An 11,264-nucleotide genomic window follows, 5' to 3' on the forward strand; every position below is an offset into this window, starting at 1 on the left:
TGTTCGAACCTCATAAAAAATACCTAAAATAATTAGTAAAATAAATCTTAATATAAATATGAAAATACATGTATAATAAAAGAATAACTAATAGTTACTGCATCTCTTTTGATTTCGAACTAGAATAAAAATGTTATATTGAAGTCGATAAAAAATACCTAAAATAATATTAATTATTTTGTTTAAGTATGATGTTGGTCTATATAGAAGGACAAAAAAAATATTTATAAACTAGTCCATATTTAACCGACATTTATTAAAATTGCTTACTAATATTTATTATTTCGAATTAGAATAAAAATGTTAGGTTGAAACTAATATAAAATACCTAAAATAATATTAATTATTTTATTTAAGTATTATTTTGGTCTACCTTTTATCTAAGACCGTAAAATAAATCTTAACATAAATATAAAAATACATGTATAATAAAACAATAACTAATACTTGCTGGTCCCTAACGAAAGCACGATAACTTAAGGTGCGTTATGTGCTTCTTCGTAAACGCCGTCATCGGTAACCAAGGTCGGAAAATTGGGTTTGTCCCAATCGTTCATAGATCTGTGGTTTTAGGAACCTTTAGGCCGCAAGACTTCCAGAAAAAAAAAAAGGACGACAAATAAAGAGGAAGAGGAAGAGAGAGGACCGAAATCGGCAACGGAAACGCTGCGGGAAGGAGAGAGAGAAAGCTCGCCAGAAAATCGGCCGAAGTCAGGTAAGGAAGACGAGACCCACGGATCCGGGTCAACCCGAACCCAGAACCCGAGAGGGTCAGCCCATTCTTTTCTCGGCCTCTACCTTCGGCCCAGCCCAACTACAGCGGCCCAAACCTCAAACCAGCCTAGAAGTTACGGTTCAATTGAACCAACCCGAGACCAGACCCATGGTCCAATCGAGCCGGCCTGCAACCCAAAAAAAAACTTTCAGGTCAGCCCAATGAGCCGAGGCCCAACTGTAGTCTTGGCCCAATGAGCCGAGGCCCAACTGTAGTCTTGGCCCAATAGCCTCCGCAGCCCACGACCCGGACCACGACCCGAACTGGACTGCGACTNATAGATCTGTGGTTTTAGGAACCTTTAGGCCGCAAGACTTCCATAAAAAAAAAAAGGACGACAAATAAAGAGGAAGAGGAAGAGAGAGGACCGAAATCGGCAACGGAAACGCTGCGGGAAGGAGAGAGAGAAAGCTCGCCAGAAAATCGGCCGAAGTCAGGTAAGGAAGACGAGACCCACGGATCCGGGTCAACCCGAACCCAGAACCCGAGAGGGTCAGCCCATTCTTTTCTCGGCCTCTACCTTCGGCCCAGCCCAACTACAGCGGCCCAAACCTCAAACCAGCCTAGAAGTTACGGTTCAATTGAACCAACCCGAGACCAGACCCATGGTCCAATCGAGCCGGCCTGCAACCCAAAAAAAAACTTTCAGGTCAGCCCAATGAGCCGAGGCCCAACTGTAGTCTTGGCCCAATGAGCCGAGGCCCAACTGTAGTCTTGGCCCAATAGCCTCCGCAGCCCACGACCCGGACCACGACCCGAACTGGACTGCGACTCGCGCTTCGACCCGACGCTACCGCGCGACGTGGCTCGCTCTACTGCTGCCACATGTCACATAGCGGCGCAGGCGGTCCCTTGGCTCGGCTCAGCGCAAACGGCTCGGGCTCCCTCCAGCGACGTTCCGGCGGCTCCTCCGGCGGCTTCCAGCGGCTGCTCGACTCAGCTCACCTGTTTTTAGCTCGGTTTCCACTGTTTCGACCCTCCAGGATCTGTTTTCGGCCCTGATTAAGGTATCCGAGGCCGTTTTAGAGCCGTATTTCACATTTATTAAATTATAGGTAAGTTAATTGTGAAATACTAACGGAAAGTGGTGAACGGTGTGATAGGAAACAAACCCCGGCGACGTAGGAAGCAGCTCTCACGGAACGGGAGCTTACGTTTAGCTACTTAAGGAGTACTTCGGCCAAGGCCAACCAAGTAAGTGGCCTTACTATAGGATAGGCTAAATAAATTGCATGAGTTATGATGATGTGTGGATTATGATGCTTGATGATATGTGCAGTATATACATATTTTGTTGAGTGATGCTTGATATGTTTGACGCACGTTGTGGCATTATGATGAGCATGATGATTGCATGATTTTTACCTTAATATGATGATGTTTTCCATATTGAGCATGCTAGATGATGATGAGTGCCATATTGCATCATGTCGTTAGATCGACGTAGGACACAACCCTAAGAGCATGAAAATGATATTAATATAAATATCCACGATATGCGTTACCTAGAGTAACAAAGAGATGAGACTAGAGGGTTGTGTCAGAAGAGACATTACGATGGATTTAGAGGGACCTCATGCATTTTGTATGTTCATAAGCATAGGGCTACTTCCCCTAGAGATGATGAGTGCGGACGCGCACCTTATGATGAGCGCGAATGCGCACAGGTGCGAAAGCACACAGATGAGGGTGTTCATGAGGCGCATGACACTATGGGGTTCCGCTGACCTCCGGACGTCGCTACAGATTAGCTTGACCAGAGGGTCCAGGGGGTGTGCGAGCGCCCTGGGGACTCACACTCGCACGTGTGAGTCGTGTGTAGGGAAGTACTACACATCCAATTTGTCCGAGACTGGAGGCCACCCCTAAGATGATTAGAGATAGGTCCCTATTCATGATTGCATGTGTTTGCATTAGCATGGCCCCTATAGTGGGGTCACTTACTGAGTATTTCTTCGAAATACTCAGGCCGTGTGCCATATTGTTTTTCAGGTAAAGGCAAGGCTCCCATGTACGGTTGACGGTGGCATCGTGATCAGAGACTGTGGCGCGTGCATAGGATAGTTGCATATTTAAAATTTCTAGTCTTGATTAGGATAGGGCGTTTGCATTTCATTTATTTATATTAATTAATTTTTAATCGTTTTATTTTATCTTTTTGAACTCCAGCACGATGTTTGAAACACGTAAGTTCGGTAGTGTTTTCCAATGTTTAAATGTATTCTGAAGTTTTAAATTTTTTTTCGCTAATAAAGATGAGCATTCTTAGATTTTTATTCTGCATTAGAGATGAGCATGAGACGTTAGTGGCAACTCTAGATATGTGGAAATTTAGAGTCGTTACACCTTTTATCTAAGACTGTAAAATAAATCTTAATATAAATATGAAAATACATGTATAATAAAAGAATAACTAATACTTACTCCATCTTTATTGATTTCGAACTAGAATAAAAATATTATGTTGAAGTAGATAAAAAAATATCTAAAATAATATTAATGTTTTTTGTTTAAGTATTATTTTGGTCTACCTTTTATCTAAGGCCTAACATATCTTACTAACAAAAATATATTTATAAACTAGTCCATATTTAAGCTAGTAAGATATTTTTATCTTAAAAATTTAAATTATTAGTAATTTTCTCTTAACTTAACAAAAAATTATAATTATAATATGTACTATAATTAATAAAAGTTAATTAAAAAATAATGGATATAAAGTCCAGCTTTAATTTACGTGTCTTGAAATGATTGAACAAATTTTTTAAATATTATTAAATTATTATTTCTATATTAACGAAATTTAGTTTTAATATTTGCATCCACAAATTCTACCGTAATATATTTCTTAAAAAAAAGAAAAAAAATATATTTCCTACAAAAAAAAAAAAAACAGAACGTTAATTCTTAAATCTACAAAATAATAATATTTAACCATAATATTTTAGCATTAGTTATTCTTATACCTTGTTCGTTGATGTTTGAATTTAGGATTTCAATATCTACTTATCTCTTGTTTAGGTTTTCAACTCGACAATTAATAAAATACCTAAGTTATATTATAGGAAAAATAAAGGACCATTAATAAAATACCTAAATTATAGAAAAATAAAAGAGGTAAGGATTATTTTGTTTAAGTATTATTTTAGCTTACCTTATATATATAAAGAACAAAAAAAATATATATATATATTTATAAATTAGCCGTGAAAAGTAAGTCATTTATCAAAAAATTTAAAAAAATATTATATATCAATTTTTATCTGATTAAATTGTTAATTTTCTTGAAACTAAAAAATACAAATGTTATGTTGACGCAGATAAAAAAATACCTGAAATAATATTTAGTAAGGATTATTTTGTTTAAGTATTATTTTAGCTTGCCCTTATATAACGAACAACAAAATATATATTTATAAATCAGCCGTTTGAAATGGAAGGGATATGTAAGGACTGGGCTAACTGGATGACTTTAAAAGACAGGGTAAATTTTTTGCAAAATAAAACAATTTAAATTTAAAACATAATTTACATTATACCAAAATAGTGTGCGTAAATTAGTAATTTAAAGTACAACACAATGGTTGAAACACAAAATGAGGAACAGACCCAAAACATTTTAAGACAAAAGGGTTGAGGACGACAGGTGAGGTTAGTCTGTGGCACCTGTTCTAGAGTCTACTCCCGACCTCGACCAACTCCTTATCACCTGAAAAAAAAAATGAAGAATAAGGAATGAGTAGAAAGACTCAATAAGTAGCCTACTTGTAGGCTCTTCATCATATCCTTGATATGTTAGGGTACCACATTCTTTGTTCTTGTTCTTGTTATTGTTATTGTTGTGAGTATTTAGGCCCTCAAGTTCTTATTCTTGACTTGGGGTTCTTATCTTGATCTATCGTGAGGACCTTTGTCCTTGGATTCTAAAACCTTGGTTTTCCTTTGGGCTTTAGTACCATAGTTCTACGTTCTTGTCCTTAGAACTAGAATCTTTATCCATGTTCTAGACCTTGATCTTTCTCTTGTTCTTGGTTTTTATTTTGTTATTGATTCGTTCTCCCAGACACTCCCCCTAAGTGATAAGCGCCAAGAATGCTAGATTTTGTAAAGTTAGAGGTCTTTCTAGAATCCTTGCAAACTTTGGCAAAGAAAACTAACTTAACGAATTGATTCCAACCAAGAACTGGTTAGGAGATTAATAGCTCTTAGATCGAAATTGAAATCTATGATTGTTACTCTTAGATTCCAAGACGACTCACTCCAGAATTGGCTTGATCGGAACTAATCTAATTGATCGTTTAAACATCAAACCTAAATCAAGGTTTGAAAAAACAAAAAAAACACCAAAAAGATATCAAGAAAACACAAAGGTTTTGTTTGTATTTCATAATTGATTCTCAACATGAATATTCCATGCCTTTAAATAGACCAAAAAGTAACCTAAACAAACTACAAACTACAACTACCAATAAAAGCTAGTAAATACAAAAGGAAGAAAATAAAGCAGGACATAAATTGTTTTAATTGGTAGTTAACTACCAAAGGCAAAATTCTTCTAATCAATTGTCTTAATTGGTAGTTCAACTACAAAAGACAAAATTCTTCTAATCACTTTCGAATGTCAGGTGAAGTTTATTGCCACTTCATTGTTTTTTTGATTTGATAGGCTAATGCTATAAAGATTTTTTCGCTCAAAAGTCTTTGTTTCAACTCGTACATTAGCTAGCCTTTGAAGATGCAATGTATAGGTCTCTTGAATCTTCTTAACCTTACTTCTTGTAATCGGTCCTTCGGGTACCTACAAATGGTCAGTAGTTGAATTCATATCATCTCCCTTTATTTAAAGGATTTGTCCTCAAATCAAGTTCATTCCCTACAACACATGGAGTTAAATCAGCCACATTAAAAGTAGGACGTACATTGTACTCACATGTGAGATCTAGCTTGTATGCATTGTCATTGATCCGCTCTAGTACTTGAAAATGACCATCTCCTCTTGGTTGAAGTTTAGATTTTCTCTGATTTGGAAACTTTTCCTTTGGTAGATGAACTCAAACCCAGTCACCTCGTTTAAAAATCGATTTCTTTCTTCCTTGGTTCTTAGGANTTTTTTTTTTTTTTTTTTTTTTTTTTTTTTTTTTTTTTTTTTTTTTTTTTTTTTTTTTTTTTTTTAGTATTCGGCTCTGGAAGAAGCTGCATCATTAGCAAACATATTAAGTAGCAAAGGTGATAAATCCAGAGGAGTTAAAGGATTAAATCCATACACAACCTCAAAAGGTGAACAATGAGTGGTGCTATGTATCACTCTGTTGTATGCAAACTCCATAAAAGGTAGAGTTTCTTCCCAAGACTTCAGTTTTTTAGAAATTAGTGACATAAGTAAGGCTCCTTAAGGCACCTAATGTTCTATTAACGACCTTAGTCGTCCATGGGTTTGGGTGTAACGACCCAAAATTTTCTACTTAATTTAAGGTCGCTGCTGTATATGTCCTATAAACATTGAATGCGGAAGACTTCATTAAAATTCCATAAAACATAACCTTTATCTTAAAACACAGCCATAGACTTACGTGTTTCGAAAACATCTTTAAAATGACACAACAAAAGACTAAATAAAATAAACAAGCGTTTAAGTTAAAAACATCATATTCTAGCCTAAGTCCAAGAAAATAAATACCACTATTCTATGCATGTGCCATGGTCTCGAGTTGCGATGTCGTCGTCAACCGTACCGGAATGTCTTGCCTTAACCTGAAAAATGTATTTGCACATGGCTTGAGTATTTAAAGAAATACTCAGTAAGTGATCCCACTATTGAGGTTAAATGCAACATTCGCATGCAATGAGATGATGGGACCTATATTTCATTCCGTTTTCTCTACGGTGCTATCCTAACGGGTAATTTTGGACGTGTACCGTATACTCTACACACAGCCCATACGTGCGAGTATGGGCTCACCAGCTAGTTCGCACACTGCTGGGTCACTTTCCTTATCCGGTAGGCATACTCTGGGAGCCCCTTAGGCCTGACACCCGCTAGAACTAGTAATCGTCACGGCAGCGCTATGCAAAGCATAACGATCGTTGTCCTACCATTGGATGTACGCATCCGTACCCTCGTGATGGGATAGGGGTATCCCCCCAAATGCATGAGCACACATAATGCATGAGGTCCCAAAACTTTTCCATTCTCATTATCCTTTAATACAACCCCGCTAGCATTATGTACATATCATATCATTTTTTCATATCGTTTTAGATATCGTTCATCATTCATATCATATCGTTTCTCATTCTTCAGTTCTCAAATCATACATAATTCTAACGGGGTTATATTTCATGCCATTTATCGTGATTTCATGTCATTCACATCATGCTGTATACACACAATTTACGAGACCTAACATAACGTTCTATGCTTTTAACATAATATTTCATCATATACACGTCATACCATGACATATTGCATCACAATGTATCATATCATAAACGAGTCATAACGTAAACACTTCATAGTCATATCGTTCTCTAACTTATCATAGTCTTAACGTTTTTATGCCTATCACAGACATATCATTACGTGAACGTACCTTAGTCATCACATCAAAAGAACTTAACCTAACGCTATTGTTCTATCAATCTATCACAAACCTATCCCTTTCTACCCCTAGCCTAACCGTATTCTTCCATCAATCTCTCTTATCCATATCACTCCGATATATAACCTAACCTTAACGTTTCATGAACGTTTTTTACTTCTATCCGTTACATTTCGTTTTGTGCATTCTTCTTGTATCCTATCTCAAATATATCCTTGAACACATCGTACTATAATTATTATCATACAATCCACATATTATAACATATACATAACACATAGGAAACATATCGATCCACAGACAATTCACACATATCAATATATATGACACGTGCAGAACCACAGGGCACGTGTCAACATCAAATATAACCATGCCGATAGTAAGGTCACTTACCTGGTTAGCTTAGACTGATGTTCCGTCGTTATCCTTAATGAAAGTGCATTGAAATCCAAGTCAGCCTATGTGAGCCCATGACATCATTTTCAAGTTTGAACTCTGTAAAATTATTTCTCTAATTTACGTTGGCCATTGTTAGATTCTGATATTTCCGGTTACACCAAATTTAATGGAGTTCCTTCCACTAATATTTCCTCTTTTATTTTTTAAATTCATTTCAACAAATCTTTTCTCAATCTTCCCTCTTCCTCTCTCTGTAATTATTTTGACGGTAAAGAGATATTATTGGCCAATTTTTTAATTTATTTTTACTCCTAAATCTTCCCTTTTTATTTTTCTTTCTTTTTTTCTTTCTTTCTTTTTGGTTAATGGATTTCCATCCCTATTTGGTTTTTTTTTTCTTATTTCCTTTGTCTTTCTTTTGATTTAGTTCTCATTTGGTTATATACTTTTTCTATAATTCATATAAAATTATTGACAACCTAAGTAATTGCAACAATTCAGTAGATCTAAAATATAATTGGTGTGATTTCCTAAAACTCGTACAAAATTCTTTTCATTTAATCTCTAATTCAAAACTAAATAATTGTAACCAAATTAATATTACTTAATAAAATAAAAGAAAGATTTAACATACGACTACTGACCTCTTCAAATGACATATCTCCTCGGCCGAACTAAATCGGCTTAAACCTTTTGTATTTTTTATTTGTTTTTGTAGGAAGGAAGAAATTGTGAAATGGGTAAATCTGCAGTTGTTTTTACAGAAAAAGAATTCCTGAAGGAAGGAGGAGTGATCGGTTACCAAATGTTTTTTTTTTATAAATATTTTTATTAGTTATTTATTTATTGATTATTATTATTATTATTATTATTTTTCGGGTTGTTACATGGGGGGTGACAAGTTGTAGAAAATAGAAGCTTAGTTCCTAACTTTCCCCACAAAACTTTCCAAAAATGGCTTAAAAATTTTAAATCCTTATCACTAACAATGGTTGTGGGAATAACATGCAATCTAATCACTTTCCTAAAGAATAGATTAGCTACATTGGTGGCATGTTTTGTTACATGGAATGAGATGTCTCATCTTAATAAATCTATCAACCACCACAAAAATGCTATGATTGTGTCTTCTAGTCTTTGGTAATCCTAGAACAAAATCAATGCTAATGTCAATCCATGGTTCACTAGGAACATCAAAAGGTGTGTAAAGACCATGTGGTTGTGTCTTAGACTTAGTCTTCTTAGATTTAAAACATTGCTGGCATACTTTGTTCACATCTTTCCTCATTTTCAACCAATAAAAATGTTTACAGAACATGCTATATGTTTTAAATTCCCCAAAATGTCCCATAAGTCCTCCCCCATGAGCCTCCTTCACAAGTAACTCTCGAATAGAACACTTAGGGATACAAAGTTTACCCTTCCTAAAAAGCATATCATCGAACACAATATGTGTTGGGTTTTATGTCCTAAAACTCATAGTTTGTAAACAAAAACATATTCTATTTTCAATAAAGTTATTATTGTTGTTTATTCAGTAAAGATTGTTATTGAATAAAGTGAACTTTACGATCATTAATCTAAATCCAATAAACGAAGAACACTCTGGCTTTAGTCGAATTACTTGAACTCTATGTACAGACATAAGAGTGGATCAAGTTCAAGTATAGAGTCAAAATGATCTATAGTACAGGGATAAGGTTGAGTACCTTATTATGGGGACACTATGGATGCGGCCCACTTTTGTATATGATATAAACAATGTGATCACTAAATTGTACATGTGGAGACATGTGAGTGGGGGCGTCCTATGCAATGAGTATTGCATAAGATCGAACCATGAAGAAAACCACTTTCACTTTATAATGTCGTTTACTGTTGAGACTGATTTTTTCATTTGATGACCTAGGTAACTCGATCTTAATCCTGAACTACGGAATTATCCTCATTTGCATGGGTGAGAGTGGCCCGAGTTCGCCGACTTCATAAGCCTCCCACTTCAGGGGTAAGACTGGGTGAATAGCTGGGGACACAGAGTGTAAGATAGAATTCACTCCTACCTGCTTTTAGGGATAATAGAGAGGTTGTTCCCTTAAGTACTGACTCCAGGTCTTGAACAAGGGGCCCCACCCTCTCATTGACCCGAGAAGGATTCGGTTTGGTGGTTGGACCACAACCAATTGTTCATTAGAGAATCAGTGGGAATCAAGGAACAAGAAGTAACTTTAGGGGTAAAATGGTAAATTGACCCAGCTCTAGTTAAGAACAACCTGTGAAGGATCAACTTACTAATCATGGTTATATCAAATGGACAGAAATATCTATAGTGAGGGGAGTGCAACTACTAGGCTATAGTGGAGTGTCCTAGTAGTTAACGAATGTTGGTTAACAAGGTTAATAAGTTTAGCCGGTTAATCTCGGATCGTTGGAGCCCATGATCTAAAGGTCCATTAGGTCCCCCTCCTAGCTCATATCGAACTCAACCTTTGAACAATGTGACGAGTGAGTTCGAAGTGTTCGAATTCAAATTAGGGAATATATGCTAAATATATACGATATATTTAACCGCATTTTGTTTTAATTATGAATTAAACAAAAAGAGAGAATTGTATATTTAACGGCATTTTGTTTTAATTATGAATTAAACAAAAAGAGAGAATTGTACTTTAATTATGAATAGGAATTCATAATCCATATGTGCCGGAATTGATTGGGATTGATATTTTATTTAAGGTTAAATATTAATTAAATTGTTTAATTAATGGTTTAATATTATTTTGATTTGAAATTAATTATTTAAATTAATTGTTGAATTAAAATAAAGAAAGTCAAAATGTTGACTTAATCCATGTTTGAGTTAGTAGAATATTGAATGTCATTTAAAGAAACTTGCATGTTTGCCACATAATCCTACAAATTTAAGTAGAATTTTGAGTGTCAAAATCTGGTTTAACCAATCATGCATGTTTGCCAAGTAAACTGCACAAATTTGAGTGGAATTTTGAGTGTCAAAATTTGGTTAATTCAAATTTGCATGCTTGCCACGTAATTCCACAAATTTGAGTGGAATTTTGAGTGTCAAAATTTGGTAATCTCAAATTTGCATGAAGATGCAAATATGACTCTGTAAATAGAGTGATCAAGGTACATGGAAAGTTGGCTTGAAAAACTTTGAGAAAATCTCTCAAAACTCTCTCTTTACACTAAATTTCTACCAAGTTTAGTCACTCACCGGATTCCACAATCCCGTTCTAAGGCTGGAGAATAGTAAGGAAGACACTAGTAGTAGTTCGAAACCGGTTCGTGAGGAAAAAGAAATTTGAACTACAAAATGTTAGTATTTAAACTCATTGAGTTTTAATGCTTTTGAACATGCTAGCTAATTTACTATAATTAATGTACTTAGAGTGCCTAAGATCCAAATTGCTTCCGGACGTGTTATAGTAACACCATCAATATGATCTTACACATGTCTCCCTTCTAAACATTGC

The sequence above is a fragment of the Cucurbita pepo genome, chromosome LG01 (genome assembly GCF_002806865.2).
Source record: "Cucurbita pepo subsp. pepo cultivar mu-cu-16 chromosome LG01, ASM280686v2, whole genome shotgun sequence".
Classification (NCBI taxonomy): Eukaryota; Viridiplantae; Streptophyta; class Magnoliopsida; order Cucurbitales; family Cucurbitaceae; genus Cucurbita; species Cucurbita pepo.